Source organism: Capra hircus, chromosome 1 (assembly GCF_001704415.2).
Source record: "Capra hircus breed San Clemente chromosome 1, ASM170441v1, whole genome shotgun sequence".
NCBI lineage: Eukaryota > Metazoa > Chordata > Mammalia > Artiodactyla > Bovidae > Capra > Capra hircus.
The window spans coordinates 51,225,191-51,251,207 of record NC_030808.1 but is presented as its reverse complement, the minus strand read 5'-3'; the positions used below and the strand labels follow the sequence as shown (position 1 = coordinate 51,251,207).

The window sequence follows — 26,017 nt, the reverse complement described above, 5'->3', positions numbered from 1 at the left end:
TTATAATTAATTTTACTTAAAACTCATGGCTTTTGTTTTAGAATGGCATTACATTTTAAGCACCACTACAAACATTTTTATCTTTGCTTAGCATTTGAAAAAGACTGAGAAAGCATTATTTGTGTTTGCCCGTTTCTAATTCACCAAGTTAAGAACTGTGCCATCAGAAAGAAAAGGGACAATGTTAAAATGATCTTTCTCCCCTGATTTTCCAGGGGCTCGAGGCTTGAAGCGTTTTAAACAATACCAATACCTTGCACTGTACAGCCTCAGAGTCTCCCTCTTCCTGGTCTGCAGGGACCAGGTTCAATCGCCTGCGGAGTAAGCATCCAGTCCCCTGTGACAGAAGCTCACAGAGTCCCGTCTAGAGTCTCCGTAATAGCCAATGAGAGTTGTGATGAGAGGTGCAAGGCTTGGGGAACTGGGAATAGTCAGGATTCTTCTGATGCTTTTTTCACTTCCGTTTCATGGTTTTCTCAACAAGAGAGCAGGGATACTATTTGGAATTTGAGTTGAAGAAATGATGAGAGCTCACAGAGTTCCCTGGTCAACTTCCCTTCTCACACAGGTGGATTTGAATAGGGCTCTAATCACTGTGGTGTTTGACTGGTTTCATAATGCTGATCAAAGTTTTAATTTTGTTTGAGAAATGAAAGCTCTACCTTGGGCCAATACCAGTGTAGCAATTAAAATCGACTCCGCTTAAACCAACGGTTTTTAAAAATGTTCTGCTTGTATGTAGGATCCTCTGGGGATCTTACTTTAGTCTCTGGTTGACAGTAAGATGGGCTTCACTGATGAGCTCAGCTTTATCTTTTTATTTCATATATTCTCCAGAAAAATATTTTCCAAGTTAACTGGTTGCTTTATGATACCTTTTTAAGTGGGTTGTCTACTTTATGAAAGTAGACAGGCAAAGTATAAGGCAAATTAAGTGAATATATATATATATATATACATATATATATATATATATATATATATATATATATGCTGCTACTGCTGCTAAGACGCTTCAGTCGTGTCCGACTCTGTGCGACCCCATAGACGGTAGCCCACTAGGCTCCTCTGTCCCTGGGATTCTCCAGGCAAGAATACTGGAGTGGGTTGCCATTTCCTTCTCCAATGCATGAAAGTGAAAAGTGAAAGTGAAGTCGCTCAGTTGTGCCCAACTCTTAGCAACCCCATGGACTGCAGCCTACCAGGCTCCTCCGTTCATGGGATTTTCCAGGCAAGAGTACTGGAGTGGGTTGCCATTGCCTTCTCTGATATATCTATATCTATATCTATCTATCTATATATAGATATCTATCTATCTGTCTATCTATCTATCTATCTATCTATCTATCTATATATCTATATATATATATATACTGACAACATCACATTGACATGAATTTGAATTATATTTTGAATAGTGGAAATTGATCATGCTGACCCATCCATAGATTTTCCAGTATTTGATGCATCCACCTGTTTTCTAGAATGATGTGGTCTACACAGTGTGATTTAAAAAGAAATCCTCTAGGGCTAAAGGCCCCACATAATTTTATCCAACCTGGTGCTAGCAATTACACCAACAGAGGAGCATTCTTTTTGTTCTTAGGTGTCTTAAAAATTCCTGTTTAATGTATCTCTGGGTGGCATAACCTTATAAGCTACCATAAATAATATTTTAAAAAAGATACTGGATGATAGTCTTCTATGGAAAGGTCCTTATAGTCCCTAAATGTTAGATTTCAAGTGAGAAGTCAGCTGTTTGTTATGGGAGAAACAATTGAAGAGAAGAAATGAAAACCAACAAAGGCATAATGCCTATGAATGTTTCTATCCTGTATATGCTGTCTCCTAATCCTCTTGTAGCAAAATGAAAACTTTCATTTGAGAATGCTCTGTGTGAACCAGAATGTGTGTGTGTGTGTGAGTGTGTGTGTATGTAGTAAATCTGTTTCTATATGTGCCCCCCACCCTCCTTTACCCTTGGCAACTGCTAATCTATTCCATGTTTGTCATTTTGGAATGTTATATTAAAAAGAATCATGTAGTATGCAAACTTTTGGGGATTGGCTCTTTTTACTAAGCATAATTCTCTGGAGAATGCTATTTTAGTAGAATCATATAGTATGCAAACTTTGGAGGATTGGCTTTTTTTACTCAAGCATAATTTTCTGGAGACTAGTCCAAATTATTTGTGTATTAATAGTTTGTTTTTCAGAGAAGACAATGGCACTCACTCCAGTACTCTAGCCTGGAAAATCCCATGGACAGAGCAGCCTGGTAGGCTGCAGTCTATGGGGTCGCTAAGAGTCAGACATGACTGAGCAACTTCCCTTTCACTTTTCATTTTCATGCTTTGGAGAAGGAACTGGCAACCCACTCCAGTATTCTTGCCTGGAGAATCCCAGGGACGGGGGAGCCTGGTGGGCTGCCATCTATGGGGTCGCACAGAGTCGGACACGACTGAAGCGACTTAGCAGCAGTTTGTTTTTACTGCTATTCCATGGTATGGATGTACCATGATTTGTTCACCTATTAAAGGTCATCTGAATTGTTTCCATTGTTTCCAGTTTTTGGCTAATACAAATAAAACTGCTATAAACATTCATGAACAGGTTTGTGTGTTAAAGTAAGTCTTCATTTAGTTAAGATATGACAGAGGGCAATTACTGGTCATATGGTAATTGCATGTTTAGCTTTTAAGAAACTGCAAAACAGTTTTCTATAGTGGCTGTTTGTATCCCCACAAGCAGCATATGAGGGATCCAGTTTCTCCACATTTTTGCCAGCATTTGATGTTGCCACAGTATTTTATTTTAGCTATTCTGATAGGTTTATATTGATAGTTGATTATAGTTTTAAACACATTTCCTAATTTCTAAATCATGTAACTTTTTTTTCCACATTCTTGTTTACCCTCAAATATCAACCTTGCTGTCCTTAGTCACTCAGTCATGTTTGACTGTTGTAGCCTGCCAGGCTCCTCTGTCCATGAAGTTTTCCAGATAAGAATACTGGTGTGGGTAGCCATTACCTTCTCCAGGGGATCTTTCCAACCCAGGGATCTAACCCAGGTCTCTGGAATTGCAGGAAGATTCCTTACTGTTTGAGCCACCAAGGAGGCTTAGGGAAATATGTTGTGTCTGTATGTGTGTGTGTGTGTATCACATTTTCTAACTAGACTATTCATGTTTTGGTATTTGTGTATAATACTTTTGATGCTTGTGTGCTAATTTGCGTTCAGTTCAGTTCAGTTCAGTCGCTCAGCCATCTCCGACTCTTTGCGACCCCATGAATGGCAGCACGCCAGGCCTCCCTGTCCATCATGAACTACCGGAGTTCACTCAAACTCATGTCCATCGAGTTGGTGATGCCATACAGCCATCTCATCCTCTGTCATCCCCTTCTCTTCCTGCCCTCAATCCCTCCCAGAATCAGGGTCTTTTCCAATGAGTTAGCACTTCGCATGAGGTGGCCAAAGTATTGGAGTTTCAGCTTTGGCATCAGTCCTTCCAGTGAACACCCAGGACTGATCTCCTTTAGTATGGACTGATTGGATCTCCTTGCAGTCCAAGGGACTCTCAAGAGTCTTCTCCAACACCACAGCTCAAAAGCATCAATTCTTTGGCACTCAGCTTTTGTCACAGTCCAGCTCTCACATCCATAAATGACCACTAGAAAAACCATAGCCTTGACTAGATGGACCTTTGCTGGCAAAGTAATGTCTCTGCTTTTGAACATACTATCTAGGTTGGTCATAACTTTCCTTCCAAGGAGTAAGCGTCTTTTAATTGCATGGCTGCAGTCACCATCTGCAGTGATTTTGGAGCCCCCTCGAAAATAAAGTCTGACACCATTTCCACTCTTTCCCCATCTATTTGCCATGAAGTGATGGGACCAGATGCCATGATCTTCATTTTCTGAATGTTGAGCTTTAAGCCAACTTTTTCACTCTCCGCTTTCACTTTCATCAAGAGGCTTTTGAGTTCCTCTTCACTTTCTGCCATAAGGGTGGTGTCATATGCATATCTGAGGTTATTGATGTTTCTCCTGGCAATCTTGATTCCAGCTTGTGCTTCCTCCAGCCCCGTGTTTCTCATGATGTATTCTTCATATAATTTGCTTTATATATTGATAAATTCTAGTTGCTAATATTTTGTTAAGATGTTTATATTTATAATCAGAGGGATACTGTACTCTTATTTTCTTTGATTATAGTATCTTTATCTGCTTCTGTTCTGAAGGTTAATACCAACTTCATAATATCAATTGAGAATTCTTCCTTCTTCTAGTATCTGGAAGCAAGGCATCTTCTGATGTTCTTACAATGAATCAAAACACTTATGTGTGACTTTCTGAATGTTTATCCTTGAGAGAATAGGTATGTGTGTGTGTGTGTGTGTGTGTGTGTGTGTGTATGTATTTATATGTGTGTATATATAGTGAGCCTGTTTCTGAACATGACTTTATAGGGTTTTTCAATAAGATGCTAGTAGCTTGAGCTATTTTAAAAGTATCTCGAGAATGAATAGGAAAATTACTGTATGTGAATTCTTACTGTATGACTAAGAAGAAAGGAAGGTGAATATTTTATTACTGATTTTCAGTAATAGAGAACTATTCCACAGTGTTTTATGTTATGCCTCTTATTGATCAGGACACTCCACAGAAATATCTAGATTGCTTTGAGATTGTCTCCCCAGAGAGAAATAGCCCAGGATAAGGCAATAATCCATAAGGGATGATGTTGCCTCTTTCTGCCTATAAATGGCGTTGGAATTTTGACTGCAATTGTCTAGTAGGGTCCAATTAAGCCAGATGATTGTATGTAACACTTGGATAGGTTTTTATAGTTTAGAACTTCATGGAGAAAACAATGAAATGATAGTTGATGGAAAGTGAAACAACACTTTGAAATGTGAACAATAAATGCTGTGATTCTAAATATAATTCCTTAAAAGTTATTATAAGAAAAAGTGAATATACATGTATAATGTCCTTATCAGTTCAGTTCAGTCGCTCAGTCATGTCTGACTCTTTGCAACCCCATGAACCAGGGGGGGGCCAGGACTCCCTGTCCATCACCAACTCCTGGAGTCTACCCAAACTCATGTCCATCAAGTCAGTGATGAACTTCCAGAGGTTCAAGCTGGTTTTAGAAAAGGCAGAGGAACCAGAGATCAAATTGCCAACATCTGCTGGATCATCAAAAAAGCAAGAGAGTTCCAGAAAAACATCTGTTTCTGCTTTATTGACTATGCCAAAGCCTTTGACTGTGTGGACCACAATAAACTGTGGAAAATTCTGAAAGAGATGGGACTACCAGACCACCTGACCTGCCTCTTGAGAAACCTATATGCAGGTCAAGAAGCAACAATTAGAACTGGACATGAAACAACAAACTGGTTCCAAATAGGAAAAGGAGTACGTCAAGGCTGTATATGTCGTTATACTAATCTCTAATTTTTTCCTAGCTAAAAAATTGATGAGAACCTTGAGACTGCTGTAGAAATTTCTCTGTTCTAGGCTGGATTTACCTTCCCTGCATTATTCATATTCTGCTCATACTTATATAATATCCCATCATGTAGTGTTCCTTCTTGTTTTATTCTGAGTTTTGTTCTTTTTTCTTTGGTTTTGCTTGATTGTATTAGAATTTTTTTTATTATTTTTGGACCTATTCATATATTTGGAGATGCTTGTTAATATAATTTAATATGCATTGTCTTTATTTCATATGATATGCTAAAGATGTTTTGTATTCTTCCAACAAAAATATTCTGAACAAACTCTCCTAGATTGTATTCCACAGAACACTATCCTCATAAAATATTCCACATCCATTATAAGAAAAAATGTTATTAAAAAGCAAATAATAAACTTAACACTGAGCTTGAAATTGTTGATACAAGGTAAAAAGGGGAATTTCTTGTGTGAATAAAATTTAAATTCCTAGGTTATTCCTAGATTAAAATTCCTGGACATCTATCTGGTGATAATACTCAAGTGTTTTATTTTAAAAATATATTTTTTCCCTTAAATCCATATAGAGTCCCGGGAACCTAATGTGAAATTGTGAGATTAAAATTTTTAATACTAATTATGATAAAATGAGAAAAACCATTGAAGATATAGTCTTGCCAAACTTGGTCAGTTTCTAAGGGTTTTACCTCAGTGGGCTAAAAAAAAAGGGGGGGGGGTAGTTTAGAGTACTCTAAAAAAGGGCTAGTTTGCAAACAGACATGAACTACTTGTTACTATAAGAATTTTCTCTAAATTCACTGTTTGGCTCAAGATAGGTGGCTTTTCAACGTAATCTATTATAAGCAATGTTGTTGCTCAGTTGCTCAGTCATGTCTGACTCTTTGTGAACCAATGGACTGCAGCAGAGCAGGTTTACCTGTCCTTCACCATCTCCCAGAGTTTGCTCAAATTAATGTCCATTGAGTCAGTGATGCCATCCAAGCCTCTTGCCCTCTGTCATCACCTTCTCCTCCTGCCTTCAATCTTTCCCAGCATCAGGGTCTTTTCTAAGGAGTCAGCTCTTCACATCAGGTGGCCAAAGTATTGGAGCTTCAGCTTCAGCATCAGTCCTTATATTGAATATTCAGTGTTAATTTCCTTTAGGATTGACTGGTTTAATCTCCTTGCAGTTCAAGGGACTCTCAAGAGTCTTCTCCAAAACCACAGTTCAAAAGCATTAATTCTTTGGCACTCAGCTTTCTTTATGATCCAACTGTCATATCCATACATGACTACTGGAAAAACTATAGCCTTGACTAATGGACATTTGTTGGCAAAGTAATATATCTGCTTTTTAATATGCTGTCCAGGTTTGTCATAGCTTTTCTTCCAAGGAGCAAGTGTCTTAATTTTATGGGTGCAGTCACCATCTACAGTGATTTTGGAGACCAAGAAAATAAAGTCTGTCACTGTTTCCATTGTTTCCCCATCTATTTGCCATGAAGTGATGGGACTGGATGCCATGATCTTAGTTTTTTGAATGTTGAGTTTTAAGCCAGCTTTTTCACTCTCCTCTTTCACTTTCTTCAAGAGGAACTGTTCATCTTCACTTTCTGCCATAAGGATGGTGCCATCCACATATCTGAGGTTATTGATATTTTTCCCTGCAACTTGATTCCAGCTTGCACTTCATCCAGCCTGGCCTATCACATGATGTACTCTGCATATAAGTTAAATAAGCAGAGTGACAATATATAGCCTTGACGTACTCCTTTCCTAATTTTGTACCAGTCCATTATTCCATGTTCAGTTCTAACTGTTATTTCTTGACCTGCATACAGGTTTCGTAGGAGGCAACAGATAATGTTGAGGCTATTATAAAAGTAATAGTTTAAGAAATTGAGTCTCCAAACCTAACAATTCCAAATAGCTAAATACTTTCCCCTCTTTCCTTCTTTTTTCAATTAATTTATTTTAATTTGAGGATAATTACAATATTGTGATCATTTTTGCCATACAATGACATGAATCAGCCATGGGTGCTCATGTGTCACCCTATCCATCCTGAACCTCCCTCCAACCTCCCTCCCCACCCCATCCCTCTGGGTTGGCCCAGAGCACCATCTTTGAGTGCCTTGCTTCATGCATCAAACTTGCACTGGTCACCTATTTTACATATGGTAATATATATGTTTTAATGCTATTTTTTCAAATCATCCTACCCTTGCCTTCTCTCACAGAGTCCAAAAGTCTGTTCTTTACATCTGTGTCTCTTTTGCTGTCTTGCATATAGGATCATTGTTACCATCTTTCTAAATTCCATATATATGCGTTAATATATAGTGTTTTGGAGAAGGAAATGGCAACCCACTCCAGTGTTCTTGCCTGGAAAATCCCAGGGATGGGATAGCCTGGTAGGCTGCCGTCTATGGGGTTGTACAGAGTCGGACACGACTAAAGCTACTTAGCAGCAGCAGCAGCAGCATATAGTGTTTGTATAACTTCACTCTGTATAATAGGTTCCTGTCTCATTCACCTCACTGGAACTGACTCAAATGCATTCCTTTTTCTAGCTGAGTACTACTCCATTGTGTATACATACCACAACTTCCTTATCCATTCTTCTGCTGATGGACATCTGGGTTAGTTCCATGTCCTAGCTATTGTAAACAGTGCTTCAATGAATATTGGAGTCAATGTGTCTCTTTCAATTCTGATTTCCTTGGTGTGTATGCCCAGCAGTGGGATTGCTGGGTCATATGGCAGTTCTATTCCCAGTTTTTTAAGGAGTCTTCACACAGTTCTCCATAGTGGCTCTATCAGTTTGCATTCTCACCAACAATGTATGAGGGTTCCCTTTTCTCCACACCCTCTCCACCATTTATTGCTTGTAGATTTTTTGATGATGGCCATTCTGACCAGTGTGAGATGATACCTCATTGTGGTTTTGATGTGCATTTCTCTGATAATAAATGATGTTGAGCAGCTTATCATGTGTTTATTAGCCATCTGTATGTCTTCTTTGGAGAAATGTCTGTCTAGTTCTTTTGCAAATTTTTGATTGGGTTTTCATTTTTCTGGTAGCAAGCTGCATGAGCTGCTTGTATATTTTGGAGATTAATTATTTATCAGTTGTTTCATTTGCTATTATTTTCTCCCATTTTGAAGGTTGCCTTTTCATCTTGCTCATAGTTTCCTTTGTTGTGAAAAGCTTTTACACTTAATTAGGTCCCATTTGTTTATTTTTCTTTTTATTTCCATTGTAAGGTATAGTTCAGGCTGAGGCAGAAAAGGAAAGACGACCTCAACAGAAGTAGGTTACCTTTATTCAGGCAAGGAGGGGTGACAGCCGGCCTAACGACCAGGTTGAACGCCAAGAGGGATCAGACTCCATATTTATAGGAAGGTTTGTGGAAGCCATAAGGGAAATGTAAATCAGGCATGATGTTTCTGGTATTCTTTAGTTGAGATGACATTTGTAGTTGGGCAGGGGGTGATAAGTCTTCTAGGCAGGTGTAGGGGGTGGAAGATTTCTGGCCAGGGCATGATAAGTCCCAGATAGATGTAACTGGCCTGGAGCATCAGGGCAGGACCAAAAGTCCTGTTTTGTTTTTTTCTGAAGTTAGATAATTCAGCAAGGGCCTTTGAGACTGTGTTTTCTTTTCTAGGCCCAAAGACTCCTTCATCCATTACTCTGGAAGGTGGGTCATAAAGGATCTTGTGATTTATGTTAGAGAGTGTTCTGCCTATTTTTCCTCTAAGAGTTTTATAGTTTCTGGTTTTACATTTAGATCTTTAATCCATTTTGAGTTTATTTTTGTGTATGGTGTTAGAAAGTGTTCTAGTTTCATTCTGTTACTTATGGTTGACCTGTTTTCCCAGCACCACTTGTTAAAGAGACTGTCTTTTCTCCATTGTAGTTTTATGCCTTCTTTGTCAAATATAAGGTGCCCATAAGTGTGTGGATTTATCTCTGGACTTTCTATTTTGTTCTGTTGACCTATATTTCTATCTTTGTGCCAGTACCATACTTTCTTGATGACTGTAGCTTTATAGTATAGCCTGAAGTTAGGAAGGTTGATTCTTCCAGTTCCATTCTTTCTCAAGGTGCTTTGGCTAGTCAAAGTTTTTTTGTGTGTTTCCATACAAACTGTGAAATTATTTGTTCTAGTTCTGTGAAAAATACTGTTGGTAGCTTGATAGGGATTGATTGGATTTATAGATTATTTTGGGTAGTATACTCATTTTCAATATATTGATTCCTCCAATCCACACACATGGTTTGTTTCTTCATCTATTTGTGTCATTTTTTATTTCTTTCATCAGTCTTTTATAGTTTTCTATATATAGATCTTTTGTTTGTTTAGATAAATAACTTTTTTAAAAGATCGTAAGCAAGAGGTGGAACAAAGCAGATTTGGTAAATTGACATATTTATTTTCAATCAGTTTCATTTCCTAAAATTACTTTGAATAAGTTTGCAACTTTCCACAAATACAAGATATAGCAGTATCTGAAGAGTAAAGGAAGGAATTTCCTACTAAGTGATTTGTGAGCTGAAATCTAAAGGGTGAGGAAACGTTTCCTTGGCTAAAGAATGGTGTGTGAGGAGGAAGCCCTACAAAGATCTTGTGGGAATTGGAGCAGTCATGTCCAACTCTTTGTGATGCCATGGACTGTAGCCTGAGAGGCTCCTCTGTTCATGGAATTTTCCAGGCAAGAATACTGAAGTGAGTTGCCATTTCCTGCTCCAGGGGATCTTCCTGACCTAGAGATCTAACTCGTGTCTCTTGGATTGCATACACTGTCAGATGGATTCTTACCATGGTGTAGCCTGGGAAGCCCTGGAGCATTGTGTTTAATGACCTGAAATTAAGTGGTGTTGCTGTCAGCAGAGACTGGGGTGGGATCCTGGTGTGGGATGAGATTGAGAAGTGAGTATGACCAAGACGATACAACCTTTAAGGACGTGTTAAAATTGTTTTCTAATCCTAAGAACAATGGAAAGGTTTTCTTAATTTTTAAAAGGTGGTGGGGGTGGTATTCAATTACATTCTAAAAAGATACTTCTAGCATCAGTAGGGAGACTCCTCAGGAGGAAACAAGAAGGCAGGGAGGACAGTTAAAATTGGAATTGCGCTAGGAAGAGTAAGATATTTGGTGCCTTATACTTCAAATGGAAAGGAATGGGTAGCTCTTTTAGGGCTCTAGAGTGGTTAAAATTGACAGGAAAACTGATGGTGCTGTTAATGAAACAGAGACATCAGGAGAGGATCAGGTGTTAATAGAGCTGTAATCATAACTGAGATTGTTCAACATCCACTGGATCATGGAAAAAGCAAGAGAGTTCCAGAAAAACATCTATTTCTGCTTTATTGACTATGCCAAAGCCTTTGACTGTGTGGATCACAATAAACTGTGGAAAATTCTTCAAGAGATGGGAATACCAAACCACCTGACCTGCCTCTTGAGAAACCTATATGCAGGTAAGGAAGCAACAGTTACAACTGGACATGGGACAACAGACTGGTTCCAAATAGGAAAAGGAGGATGTCAAGGCTGTATATTGTCACCCTGCTTATTTAACTTCTATGCAGAGTACATCATGAGAAACGCTGGGCTGGAAGAAGCACAAGCTGGAAACAAGATTGCCGGGAGAAACATCAATAACCTCAGATATGCAGATGACACCACCCTTATGGCAGAAAGTGAAGAGGAACTTGAAAGCCTCTTGAAGAAAGTGAAAGAGGAGCGTGAAAAAGTTGGCTTAAAGCTCAACATTCAGAAAACGAAGATCATGACATCTGGTCCCATCACTTCATGGCAAATAGATGGGGAAACAGTGGAAATGGTGTAAGACTTTATTTTTCTGGGCTCCAAAATCACTGCAGATGGTGATTGCAGCCATGAAATTAAAAGATACTTACTCCTTGGAAGGAAAGTTATGACCAACCTAGATAGCATATTGAAAAGCAGAGACATTACTTTGCTGACTAAGGTCCGTCTAGTCAAGGCTGTTTTTCCAGTGGTCATGTATGGATGTGAGAGTTGGACTGTGAAGAAGGCTGAGTGCTGAAGAATTGATGCTTTTGAACTGTGGTGTTGGAGAAGACTCTTGAGAGTCCCTTGGACTGCAAGGAGATCCAACCAGTCCATCCTAAAGGACACCAGTCCATCCTAAAGGACACCAGTCCTGAGTGTTCATTGGAAGGACTGACACCAAAGCTGAAACTCCAATACTTTGGCCACCATGCGAAGAGTTGACTCATTGGAAAAGACCCTGATGCTGGGAGGGATTGGGGGCAGGAGGAGAAGGGGACAACAGAGGATGAGATGGCTGGATGGCATCACTGACTTGATGCACATGAGTTTGGGTGAACTCTGGGAGTTGGTGATGGACAGGGAGGCCTGGCATGCTGCGATTCATGGGCTTGCAAAAAGTCAGACATGACCTAGTGACTGAACTGAACTGAAAAAGAGCAGAGAGAGAAGAGAATGCATCCTCTGAACAAGTTTTAGGAAATTCTAGACCTCAGTGTCTATGCAGTGGGGGATAAGCCTGCAAGAAACTCCACCGTAGTAGGCAAAGTTGGAGGAGGCAACTTGGGGATTTAAGTTTCTCAGCAGCTCAGGAAAAAAATGTGCTCAGCTGTGTGCTGCCAGAAGGGTCTTTGGTGTCATAAGATGAAATCATCTATATATTTAGCAAGAGGCCTTTTATTAGAGAAGAGAAAATCTAGACTAAAGTGGAATGAATGCTAAGTGAAGAAATTGGATACTGAAACAGAAATTTAGAGACCCCTTTGAGATGCTGATCATTAAAAATAAGGCAAAAATTAGGGTGGTATTTAGGGACAGGGATTCAAATGTGCCCTTTATTATGAACCTATTTCTTGTTATGTGATGTAGTAAATTTTGTAAACCATTAAGGTACTTATCTTGTAGACTTTTTTTCTTTTGAATATTACCACTAATGTCCAATCTAATTTCTAAAGAGGAAAAAATTATCTTCTAAGATTTCTGTGTCAGTCTGGGCATTTGCTGATGAGCCCAGTAGTGCATAACTTTAATTAACATTATCATTTTTCTCAAGTGATTCAATTACAAAGTGTATTAATACCATTTATATGATGTATTTTAATTTAATTCTATACCATTAACTGGGAAATGTACCAATTTGCCAATAACTTATTTGTCCTGTAAAAAGACCAAGACTGATAGTGTTTACCTACAAAATAACTTGGTTCATTGTAACTTGGAGTTACAGAGTAATTGAAAATCTACATTAGAAAGGTTTAAATGGTCTGTGAGAATCTTTTCTATATTATGACCTGAGAGTTAGTGAATACCCTTTAATAGAATTATTTGTATTGTTACATGATTTCTGTGTTGTAGTACGATAATAATTCTTTTGTTTTTCTCTATTTTCAGAGAAAGTACATTTATATTTTTATTAAAATATTATTTCACTTGGAATATAAATAAAATATTTCAAAATTAAAGGAAGTGGAGCATGAAATGTTTTGGCTGAAATTTATAAACATTAAAGTTAGCACTTCAATAATTAATATGTTTTTACATATGATCTCAAAGTTTATTATAATTGTTATTTGGTTCTTCAAGGATTATAAAAAGAGGCACATAATTAAGAGGGAAAAAGTTAATTGCTATTTTTTTCCCACTGTGAAAATTTCCCTAATTGGAAGTTATAAGATGTTTCAATCAGGTTGAATTTATTAGCAGAAATTTAAGTTTAGTAGAAATATAAGAGGAAGTGAAACTCTATTGATGGTATTTTATTTTGGAGAGGAGTGATCAAAATATGAAGGGAATAAATAATACAAAGATATTTTGTGTAAATTTATGTCATCAAACAAATTATTTTGAACTTAAAATTTAATCCACTTTTTGTTTCTTTATAAAAATGTCTTTTTATCCCAAGCACTGTGCTTTATAACTTTTAACTTAGGAATCTATTCATTGACTAGAAATCACAACCCATTCCCAATACTTTTCCTAGTCTGAGTAATTGCCTTTTATGAAAATGTGGCTGTCACCTTTATTGAATTAGTTATAAAGTTTGCTTAGATGCCAAACATTATTCAACATGTATTGGATATTCCAAGTGCTATGCAGTGTTACTAAGTCACATACATATATTTGAAAAGTTTAGTTTCTAAAAAGTAAAATAGACATTGAAGTAGTACCTTGATTCAGTTAAGGTTACATATGCTCTTATAAGTATATTTGCAAGTTACAAGGGGGAGGTGGGTCAGAGAAGACAGGTCACAGGAAGTGTTAGCCAGATGATAGGAAAAGTAATCAATAAAGTTTCAGAGAAAAGATAATCCTTCAAGTGAGTTTTGACAGATGACCATGAGTCCCATAAAAATAAGACTAAGGTAAAGAGGGAACGGGTACCACCACCACCAAGAACTGTGTCAATGAAGATAGAGAGCTGGTAGCATCTTGTGTCAGTCCAATAATTGCCAGTTGTGTGATGTAGCTGGAGAGTGTGATCGGAGCACAGGGGCCCACTTGTGTGATGTAGCTGGAGAGTGTGATCGGAGCACAGGGGCCCAGTTGTGTGATGTAGCTGGAGAGTGTGATCGGAGCACAGGGGCCCACTTGTGTGATGTAGCTGGAGAGTGTGATCGGAGCACAGGGGCCCACTTGTGTGATGTAGCTGGAGAGTGTGATTGGAGCACAGGGGCCCACTTGTGTGATGTAGCTGGAGAGTGTGATCGGAGCACAGGGGCCCAGTTGTGTGATGTAGCTGGAGAGTGTGATCGGAGCACAGGGGCCCAGTTGTGTGATGTAGCTGGAGAGTGTGATCGGAGCACAGGGGCCCACTTGTGTGATGTAGCTGGAGAGTGTGACTGGAGCACACCTGTCACAGGGCACAGGGGCCCAAGCATGCAGAGAGGGTGGAAGATCTTTCTCAGGCGAGTGTATTCTGTACCCTATAGAATGGCAAGCTGTTGAGGAGTTATAATCACTTCATAGGAAGTAGACAGGGAAACAGTGGAAACAGTGTCAGACTTTATTTTTTGTGGCTCCAAAATCACTGCAGATGGTGATTGCAGCCATGAAATTAAAAGACACTTACTCCTTGGAAGGAAAGTTATGACCAACCTAGATAGCATATTCAAAAGCAGAGACATTAGTTTGCCAACAAAGGTCCATCTAGTCAAGGCTATGGCTTTTCCAGTGATCATGTATGGATGTGAGAGTTGGACTGTGAAGAAAGCTGAGTGCCGAAGAATTGATGCTTTTGAACTGTGGTGTTGGAGAAGACTCTTGAGAGTCCCCTGGACTGCAAGGAGATCCAACCAGTCCATCCTAAAGAAGATCAATCCTGGGTGTTCATTGGAAGGACTGATGCTAAAGCTGAAACTCCAGTACTTTGGCCACCTCATGCAAAGAGTTGATCATTGGAAAAGACTCTGATGCTGGGAGGGATTGGGGGCAGGAGGAGAAGGGGATGACAGAGGATGAGAAGGCTGGATGGCATCACCGACTTGATGGACAAGAGTTTGGGTGAACTCCGGGAGTTGGTGATGGACAGGGAGGCCTGGCATGGTGCAATTCATGGGGCTGCAAAGAGTCAGACATGACTGAGCAACTGAACTGAGCTGAACTGAACTGAATCTGGGAAATGTCATGATAAAATTTAGACTTTAGAGATACTCTTGGGCAGATAAGTAGTGGAAGTTGTGAAAGTCAAAGATCAATTAGGAGTCCACTATAGTACTGCATTTAGCTTCCCAGGTTGCTCAGCTGTAAAGAATCAGTCTGCAGTGCAGGAGATGCGGGTTTGATCCCTGGGTGGAAAGATCCCCTGAGGAGGAAATGGCAATCCACTCCAGTAATTTTGCCCAGAAAAATCCCATTAACAGAGGATCCTGGCAGCCTATAGTCTATGAGGTCACAAAAGAGTCAGACACAACTGAGTGACTAAACAATAACAAATAGTACCGCATAGGGGAGATAATGTGATTTGAGGAAAAAAAGTGGCTGCGAGTAAGCACAGATAGGACAGATCAGAGACTGATAAGGAAATATATTCTTCAGAATTTACTAATTGATTAAATACATGGGGAGAAAGAGACCTTTAGAATTTTGAAAGTGTAGATTTCTCCAAAGGGAATATAGGGAAAGAAGCATGTTCATTGTAAAAATATGGAGAGGGGTTGTACCTAATAGATTCATTATTTTGTGTACCCTTGAGTTTAAGCTAGATGTCAAGTAGTCAGCTGCATATTTAAGTCTGGCATTCAATGGTCTATTCCAGATGGAGATATAGTTAAGAGGATATATTGAGTGTTTATGATGTCAAACATTATGAAAAGTGTATTAATTCATTTATTCCTCATGCAAATCATATAACACAGATAGTATTATTATCATCTTCATTTCACAAGTGAGGGAACATAGGTACACACTGTGGCTCAGCCCTCAGCTAGTAAGGAGGCAGCAGCAGGATTCAGATCCAGCCATCCTGGGTCCAGAACCCAGACCCTGAACTACCATGCTGCACTGCTTTTCCAGCATCTGAATCCCTCTTTCATGGAAAGAAGCTTCCTGGGAATTTAAAATTTAATGGCAATGTCCAATATTCTATCATTTCAACCCAGGTCATTCAAAATGATTTTCTTTTTCATGATAATCATTTATCTCAATGTGATATTTAACCTTAAATTTCTCTTTTAAAATTCTATATTCCTATTTTTAAAAATCAGTCCCATAGACACACTGATTAACCTGTAGCATATTTGATTCATTCCATTTTCTTCTCTCCCACATTCAATGAATCCTGAGCCCAATCAATCCTTTCTCATCTGGCTTCTAACTATGCATTCTGTAACAGTTACCTTAATTCATAACCTCATTATTTCTTTCCTGGACTATTCTGATAGCCTCTAAATTGTCTTTTTACCTTCAGTATTTCCTTGCTACAAATTTATCACATATACTATAGCCTATAGTAGAACTCAAAAGCCTTTAGTTCCATGAAGTTATTTATGATGTTATGCATAGATCATAAAGGCCTTAAAGACAAGGACTATTTTTTATTTCCTTATCCCCAATGCCCATCACAATTATTCAGACATAGTAAATTCATGATAAGATTTTACTGAATAGGTGGGTACATGGATGTGATCTCTTTCTGTTTTCTGCACTGGTAATATTTTCTAGTATTATATATTACATATAAAAAATTCTATGAGAAAAGATTATGTCACTTATCATTAAATTAACTAAAAATTATATAGCATAATGTGCTTCCTATACCAGAGTGCAATACATAATTGCTGACTGGATGGATTATTAAATCAATTAAACAACTATAGATAATAATAGAATGCTAGTAAGAAGAAAATGCCAATTCTCATCAACTACTAAATAATGTGTATCTAAAACTTAATAAAAATTATATATGGGTACTAAAGAAAAATATCTATAAAATATATTTGTTTGCATTTATTATACAATTCAGAAGCATTTGAGTTATTATTTCTTTCATATCTTATAGTCAAATTCACATTTCTAAATTAATTATGTCTCAAAACATGCCTTTAGCAGGCAGACCATATCTGTTTAAATGTAGAAAAATAAAAGTAATAAAAAAATTCTATTTTTTTTGGGGGGGGGTGCCACATCGCACAGCTTGCAGGAGCTTAGTTTCCTGACCAGGGATCAAAACAAGGCCCATGGCAGTTAAGGTACTTAGTTCTAACACTGGACCATTAGGGAATTCTCTGAAATTTAATTTTTATATGCTTCTAATCCAATGCTCCAGTCAGAACTGATGTTCAATAGTAATTTTTTTTGACAAAGCATGTTGAAATAAACATTTGATTTGTTGGAAAATATTTTAGATATAATTTATCTGAATTATATCAGTATTTAAAGTTGTTGTAGCTAAGATGTGGAAATATCTGTTAAGAAATAATACAATCTAGTATATAGGTAACTGGCTGAATGTTACTTCTTGAATTAACGTCAACATGAAGGCCAAAGTGCTATTTTCCTCGGTATTATTTGAGTTTACATTTTAGTTAGAGGCAACTCTTGAGAGTCCTTTGGACTACAAGGAGATCCAACCAGTCCATTCTGAAGGAGATCAGCCCTGGGATTTCTTTGGAAGGAATGATGCTGAAGCTGAAACTCCAGTACTTTGGCCACTTCATGCGAAGAGTTGACTCATTGGAAAAGACTCTGATGCTGGGAGGGATTGGGGGCAGGAGGAGAAGGGGACGACAGAGCATAAGATGGCTGGATGGCATCACAGACTCGATGGATGCGAATCTGAGTGAACTCTGGGAGTTGGTGATGGACAGGGAGGCTGGCGTGCTGCGATTCATGGGGTCGCAAAGAGTTGGACACGACTGAGCCACTGAACTGAACTGAATATGTGAAAAAGTGGAAGATATTAATTGAATATGACATGCAGACAATGGGCCTATGAGGATGTTGGGGAAGAAAGATTCTCTGATGCCCTCTTAGAGTCTCAGGCTGACATAAAACTAATTAACAGGAAAAAAGCATGCACAATTAAAAAAAAATTACACGAAACATGGGAACCTTCACAGGAGACTGGAGACAGAAAACAGTGACCATGGCAAAGCGTTTCTGACTTTCAGGTAAAGATGATCCTGTTTTCTTATTTTAGATTAGATCACATGCTGTAAGTTCCTTCAAGGAGAAAGAAAAGAAAGATGAAATGTACAAATGATTCATTCAATGACCACATTCAGCATCTCAAGAAATATTAAAGGATTTGGATGAAAAGGTAAATGTAATGATGAAATCTAATAAGAATTAATATTTGTTGTATTAATTAAAAATATCTGCTTTTGAGGAGCCATAATTCAGAGTAGCACACGTGAAAGGAAATTAAGGTAAAGAGTTTTTATAGGCTCAATGAGTCAACCTTTTGTTGTTATTGGAGTATAGTTGATTTACATTGTTGTATTAGTTTCAGTTGTACAGCAAATTGAATCAGTCATACATTTTGTTGTTTTTCTTTAGTCATAGGGCTTCCCTGGTAGCTCAGCTGATAAAGAATCTGCCTGCAATGCAGGAGATCCCGATTCGATTCCTGGGTCAGGAAAATCCCCTGGAGAAGGTATAAGCTACCTCTCCAGTATTCTTGGGTTTCCCTGGTGGCTCAGATGGTAAAGAGTCCGCCTGCAATGCTGGAGAACTGGATTCGATCCCTGGGTTGGGCAGATCCCCTGGAGGAGGGCATGGCAACCCACTGCCGTATTCTTGCCTAGAGAATCCCCATAGACAGAGGAGCCTGGCAGGCTACAGTCCATGGGGTCCCTAAGAGTCGGACAAGACTGAGTTTAGTCATGAAGTTATATCTGACTCTTCTGTGACACCATGGACTATAGCCCAGCAGACTCCTTTGTCCATGGGATGTCCGTGTAAGAATGCTGCAGTTGTTTGCCATTCCCTTTTTCAGGGGATCTTCCAGACTCAGGGATCGAACTGTGTCTCTTACATTGGCAGGTGGATTCTTTACCACTGAGCCACCAGAAAAGCCCATATATATATACGTATCCACTCTTTTTTAGATTATTTTCCCTAGGAGCCTGGTGGGCTGCAGTCCATGTGGTCTCTGAGAGTCGGACACGACTGAGTGACTTCACTTTCACTTTTCACTTTCACACATTGGAGAAGGAAATGGCAACCCACTCCAGTGTTCTTGCCTGGAGAATCCCAGGGACGGGGAGCCTGGTGGGCTGCCATCTATGGGGTCGCACAGAGTCGGACACGACTGAAGCGACTTAGCAGCAGCAGCAGCAGCATAGTCCATTACAGAGTATTGAGTAGAGTTCCCTATGCTATACATTAGGTCGTTATTAGTTATCTGTTTTATGTATAATAGTGTGTATATATGTTAACCCCAGTCTTCCAATTTATCTCCTGTGCCCTTAACTCTTGGTAACCATAGGTTTGTTTTCTACATCTGTAACTTTATTTTTGTTTTGTAGATCATTTGGACCCTTTTTTAGATTATACATATAAGCAATATCATATAATATTGTTAAGTTAACCTTTTTATATGACTTCTAAAAATGTTGTTGCCATTTTGAACTGCTTCATAGAGGTATGAAGTTCTAGTCCAACTAATGATAATGCTATTGTACTTTGCACAAACAAAACAATCACAACAACATTGAAAAAAAAATCATTGAGAGAATTATGCCCACTTGTAGTCACTAAAATTATAGTAAATTAAAGTGTCCAAGAAAATGTTAAAAGGATGGTTGTGGTGACTGAAAATCATGTTTTGGTGAGAGACTGATGACTTTAGGGATAAATGGCCTGTAGATTAAAAAACTCAAAGACAGAAAATATTTTGATTTTTAAAATTTGAAATAGGGACTAGCCTTTAACCTCAGATATGCAGATGACACCACCCTTATGGCAGAAAGTGAAGAAAGTAAAGGGGAGCTAAAAGCCTCTTGATGAGAGTGAAAGAGGAGAGCGAAAAAGTTGGCTTAAAGCTCAACATTCAGAAAACGAAGATTATGGCATCTGGTCCCATCACTTCATGGGAAATAGATGGGGAGACAGTGGAGACAGTGTCAGACTTTATTTTTTGGGGCTCTAAAATCACTGCAGATGGTGACTGCAGCCATGAAATTAAAAGACACTTACTCCTTGGAAGAAAAGTTCTGACCAACCTAGATAGTATATTCAAAAGCAGAGACATTACTTTGCCGACTAAGGCCCGTCTAGTCAAGGGTATGGTTTTTCCTGTGGTCATGTATGGATGTGAGAGTTGGACTGTTAAGAAGGCTGAGCACCGAAGAATTGATGCTTTTGAACTGTGGTGTTGGAGAAGACTCTTGAGAGTCCCTTGGACTGCAAGGAGAGACAACCAGTCCATTCTGAAGGAGATCAACCCTGGGATTTCTTTGGAAGGAATGATGCTAAAGCTGAAACTCCAGTACTTTGGCCACCACATGCGAAGAGTTGACTCATTGGAAAAGACTCTGATGCTGGGAGGGATTGGGGGCAGGAGGAGAAGGGGACGACCGAGCATGAGATGGCTGGATGGCATCACGGACTTGATGGGCGTGAGTATGAGTGAACTCCAGGAGTTGGTGATGGACAGGGAGGCCTGGCGTGCTGCGATTCATGGGGTCGCAAAGAGTTGGACACGACTGAGCGACTGAACTGAACTGAACTTGATCTTTCTGACTCCACCTGGCAAGGTGAATTAGAGCTGTAACCTGAACTTTTTATCTAGATAAGCAAAAAAGTGTTTTTTGAAAATGTGTTTTCATGTATCTAACAAACTGCATTGTGCAAAGATTAGCATGAGTTCCTGGTATAAGTGCCAAACTAAGTAAAACGTGCATGCTGTCTTCAAAGGGTTCATAGTCAAGAAAAGAGCTAGTCTTGTGTTTGTCAAAATATGGTATGAGCTGATTCTAGAAGTAGTAAATTGACTATTAAGAAAATGTTCAAATATATAAACATGCCTATGTAAAATTCTAAGATGGCCCTCAGAATCTGCAGTTGCTAATTTTAAGATATTAGTTTAACTGTACATCAGTTATTTAATCAAGCACTGATTTAGGAGCTGTTGTGAAGGTGTTTTGCAGATGTAATTGAGTTCCTATCAGTTGACTTTATGAAAGGAAATAAGGAATTCTATCTTGTTATACCTGACCTAATCAGGTGAGCTCTTAAAAAGGACTGGGCGCTCCCAGGAGGAAGAGATTCGAAGTAGTAGAAGGATTTGACATACCATCACTGATATGAAGTTTGACAAGGTAAAATGTCAAGGAATGCAGGTGGCATCTAGGAAATAAAAGCAGCTTCTGCTGACATGAAGCAAGGAAATTAGGGACCCAGTCCTCCAACTGCAAAGAACTGAATTTTACCAGCAAGAAGAATGAATTTAGAAGCAAATTTTCCCCAAAAGCCTCCAACTCGGGATTCAGACTAGCTGAATTCTTGTGATTTTTGAGATGAGAACTCAATTTTGCCATGTCAGACTTCTGCCCTGCAGAATAGTGGGTGAGGCTGTGGAGAAAAGGGAACGCTTGTGCACTGCTAGTAGGAATGTAAACTGATACACCATTATGGAAAACAATATGAAGAATCCTCAAAAAATTGAATTTAGAACTACCATATGATGCAGGAATCCACTTCTGGGTATATATCTGAAGGAAATGAAATCTCTTTCTCAAAGAGATATCTGTACCCTCATGTTTCAGCATTATTTATAATAGCCAAGACATGTCCATTTATGAATATTATGGAATATTATTCAGCCTTAAAAAGAAGGAACTCTTCCAGTTCACCAAGATGAATGGACCTTATGCTAAGTGAAATAAGTCAGAGAATGTTGTATGATCTCATTTATATGTGGAAACTAATAGAACTAAACTTGTAGAAATAGAGTAGATTGATGGTTGCCAGGGGCGGGGACTGTGGGTGGGCGGAAAAATGGGTGAAAGTGGTCAAAGGGTACCAGTTATAAGGAAGTTCCAGGGATTTAAAGAGCAGTAGCATATTCAAAAGCAGAGACATTGCTTTGCCAACAAAGGTCCGTATGGTCAAGGCTATGGTTTTTCCAGTGGTCATGTATGGATGTGAGAGTTGGACTGTGAAGAAGGTTGAGCGTCAAAGAATTGATGCTTTTGAACTGTGGTGCTGGAGAAGACTCTTGAGAGTCCCTTGGACTGCAAGGAGATCCAACCAGTTCATCCTAAAGGAGACCAGTCCTGGTTGTGAGAGGGTAACAGGAAGGAAGGCCAGGGGTCTCCATACAGAGGAAATAGCCTGCAAGTGTCAGACGTTTTTATCTCTCTTAAGTGCCAGGAGGAAACAAACTAGTGATATTTTTTTCCTTCTCTATGCAAATTTAAAAGGAGGCTTCCCTTAAAATACTGTGTTGCCATAATGACACCTGGTTTCACCTGAAGTTAACTATTCTCAAACCTTGAGTTAACCAATGCATTTTTTATGGAAATGTTTGTCTTAAGCTATGCTAATGTATTATGCATTTACCCCAAACTCTGTCTTCAAGTGGGTCCTGACTAATGGCTCAGAACCTATTTGACAAACCAGATATTGTTGCCCTAACCTATGTAAACGAAACTATTTGTATGGTAATCTGTCCTTCTACAAGATTCAAGTTAATCATTTTATGGCCCAGGGTGAACCATTTGGTGCCAAGATTATCCCAAAATGCATCTTATGGGTGAGGGGCCTGGTGCCATTCTGAGTTTTAAGACATTCCTTTCTTTTATTAACAGACTGCTAGTGACTATGTAACATCCAGCTGAAGACTAGCAGGGGGGTACTCTTTCTGCCTCCTTCTGATGCCTATGTCAGAAGCTTTCTCTATCTCCTTTATACTTTAATAAAACTATTACATAAAGCTCTGAGCTATCAAGCCTCATCTCTGGCCCCGGATTGAATTCTTCTTCTCTGGAGGCCAAGAATCCCGACCGTCATTTTTTGTTCAATAACAACCTTTCAGTTGTTCATTGGAAGGACTGATACTGAGGCTGAAACTCCAATACTTTGGCCACCTCATGCGAAGAGTTGACTCATTGGAAAAGACCCTGATGCTGGGAGGGATTGGGGGCAGGAGAAGAAGGGGATGACAGAGGATGAGATGGCTGGATGGCATCACTGACTCGACGGACGTGAGTCTGAGTGAGCTCCAGGAGTTGGTGATGGACAGGGAGGACTGGTGTGCTTCGATTCATGGGGTTGCAAAGAGTCGGACATGACTGAGCGACTGAACTGAACTGAACTGATGATAACCATAGTTAACAATACTATGTTTTATATTTGGAAGTTGCTGAAAGAGTAGATCTTAAAAGTTCTCAACATAGGCACAAACACACAAATTGTAACAATGTAAGGTGATGGATATGTTAACTAATGTGGTAATCCCTTTACAGTATGTATATATATGAAATCACCATGTTATATACCTTAAACTTACACAGTATTATATGTCAAGTATATCTCAATAAAGCCAGGAAAAATATCCTGCAAAAATTAAGAAAACCTTGGTTTGTTGATTAGCAAATTATCAGGTATCTCCAGACATCAGCTGAGGAGCTGCCAGGTCAGGTTTCAAGGGTAAAGATACGCTTCTTTCCTTTGTCTCCAGTTGTCAAGTAGAAGTCAAAGTCACATAATAGAAGAAATATATTCAATTTATTACAAAGGAACAGTGGGTCTATCAGAGAGGCACTTAAAAAAACTGTAAACAACTCATAATGCCTAGAAGCACTTAAATACCAGATCCACCTAAGGCAGCCACAATAAAGAATAATACATATATTAATGAAATAACTAGCTGGTAACTTTTCAGATTAAACTTCTCTATGACTATGAAGAGAGTAATTCTGAAACAGACACTGTCTTAGGGCACTTTCATAGGACAAAATGAAAAAAAAAAAGTCTATAAAACTGTAATTCCATAGAAAATTTGCCCTTGAATGTGATTTCTATCTTTTTTTCATACATTTATAAAACATGGCATGATTGCCTGGAAATGAATATGTTATAAAATTCTTCCTGTTTCAAAGATATAATTTACCTTCATATGTGACTTTGTCCATTCATTTAAATTTTTTTGTTTGTTTAAATTTAAAACTACTAAAAATACTGATGCTGGCTCTTTCAAAAGGGAGATGTCAGAAAGAACCCAGAAGAATTTTTTAAACCCACTGTTCCTGATATTCTTGACTGATGGGTAATTGAATTGCAAACCCTTTAGCCATGCTGCTGTCATTCTAGTGAATTCAGTCTGAATTGGGATCATAGAAGAGCCTATATCAGATATACTTTCAATTACCTCAGTCCAAATATATGTAATTATTTTCTATTCTCTGGAACATTTTTTCTTAGAAGGAAGTAATACCCAAATGCCTGACTAAAAGAAAATCCAAGCAAAGGGGAAGAAAAAAGCACCTTGTTTCCCTGTCCCAAGTATCTAAGTTGTAGAAGAAAATATAACTTTTAAATTTCAAATGATGTAAAAATAATTCTGAGAGGAGAAACATCAGCTATGAAGCGAAGTGAAGTCGCTCAGTCATGTCCAACTCTTTAATAAGGGCTTTTAGTAATAAAAACAGAAAATATTGTTTATTTCTTGTTACTTTAAAAAGTGTGTATGTATCTATATAAATGTGTGAATATGTATATGAATACACATATACATATATGCACATACATGTATGAGAGAATTTTTTCATTAGTATGTTGGGTTGCAAACCAGTGCTCCTGAAAACTATTTTATCAATTTCTATGTTGATTCAACCTTTCAGGGCGTATTACAGTATATTAATGTGGAACCCATTGTCAGGACTGCATTTTGTGTAGTATTCCACAATGTGAATTCTTTTTCTACATGTTGAACGTAAGAAGTGAGTCACCAACTCTGCTTGTATGGTAGCATTAGGCAAGTGTGTCTTTTACAAACACTCTCTACTCATAAGCAAGCATTCAGCGTTCTTTTTCTCAGTTGTGTGCTTACCCAAAGATGAATTTCCATTCAGCTTGAAATATTTTGCTGTTTCTCACTTTGCTCGTTAGCACTTAGAGATTGGCAAGTTAGCCTCCAGACAGGGCACCATCTTCTATGTGTCGATTTAGGAGTAAGCGCCCGATAAAGCATAGCCAAAAGGAAATATATAAATCTGTTTTGAAATGCAATAAATTCATAAGCCGTGCTACTTACCAAGGCCTGTGGGAGGATATACATCATAAAACACCACAGTAAAACTATAAATATTTCAAGCAGTTAGTAACGGCTGAGAGCCCACAGCTGAAAGCCTGGTTAAAGATGGCCAATGCACAATGCCCTAGTCAGAGCCAGTGCAAGGTCTTCGGAGGAGCAGTTGGTCTGTTTTTCCAGGTAAATGTCAAAAGCACAGTCCTGGCTAACATCTAGTACTACTTTATTTCAGGTTGCAGAGGCACTGGATATCATCTCAGGTTCACTCCCCATGCTGTCTGTTCTCTCCTTCCCTTCTGTCATCCACCCTGAAGGTCCTGTTTCTCACCAGCTTGGATATAAGGAAGCAATGACCTGTACAGGTGTGGTAAGTAGGTTGTGGTTGGCACATAGCAGGATTGGCCTCAACGCTTTCTTGGGTTATAGTGTCTCCTGCCTCAACTTTTAATCCAGAGCAACCACATTCAACTCCTTACTTTATTCTTGCATGACATTGTGTTTAGTTTCACAAATATTTGCTCTTTGCTTTTCTTCCTGCTGCCATATTTGGATATAGTCTGATTCTTAAGGTGAATACTAAAGTCATTTATTTTTAGTCTGTCTTCTTTCCTAACATAAACATTTTAGGTTTTGGTTCCTTTCTATGAATGGATACATATTTATTACATATGTATGTACATAAATAGATAATGCATATCTATTTATACATATATAAATGTATCAAGCCTTTTACCATGATTGAAAAGATCGAAGCTTACTTAGTTCATGGTCAATAGTGTAAATTTTGGCCATTTTCCAGTTACGGATTGGGAAGGTATACAC

At 38.6% G+C, this 26,017-nt stretch overlaps 1 long non-coding RNA gene across 1 annotated transcript in view; it reads left to right on the top strand.

Moving 5' to 3' along the window:
• LOC108636831 overlaps positions 1-25,547 on the top strand; it is a 143,760-nt gene extending 118,213 nt beyond the window's left edge. Inside the window, exon 3 of the long non-coding RNA XR_001918590.1 lies at positions 25,428-25,547. This is a non-coding gene — a long non-coding RNA (uncharacterized LOC108636831). The remainder of the gene's footprint in view (positions 1-25,427) is intronic.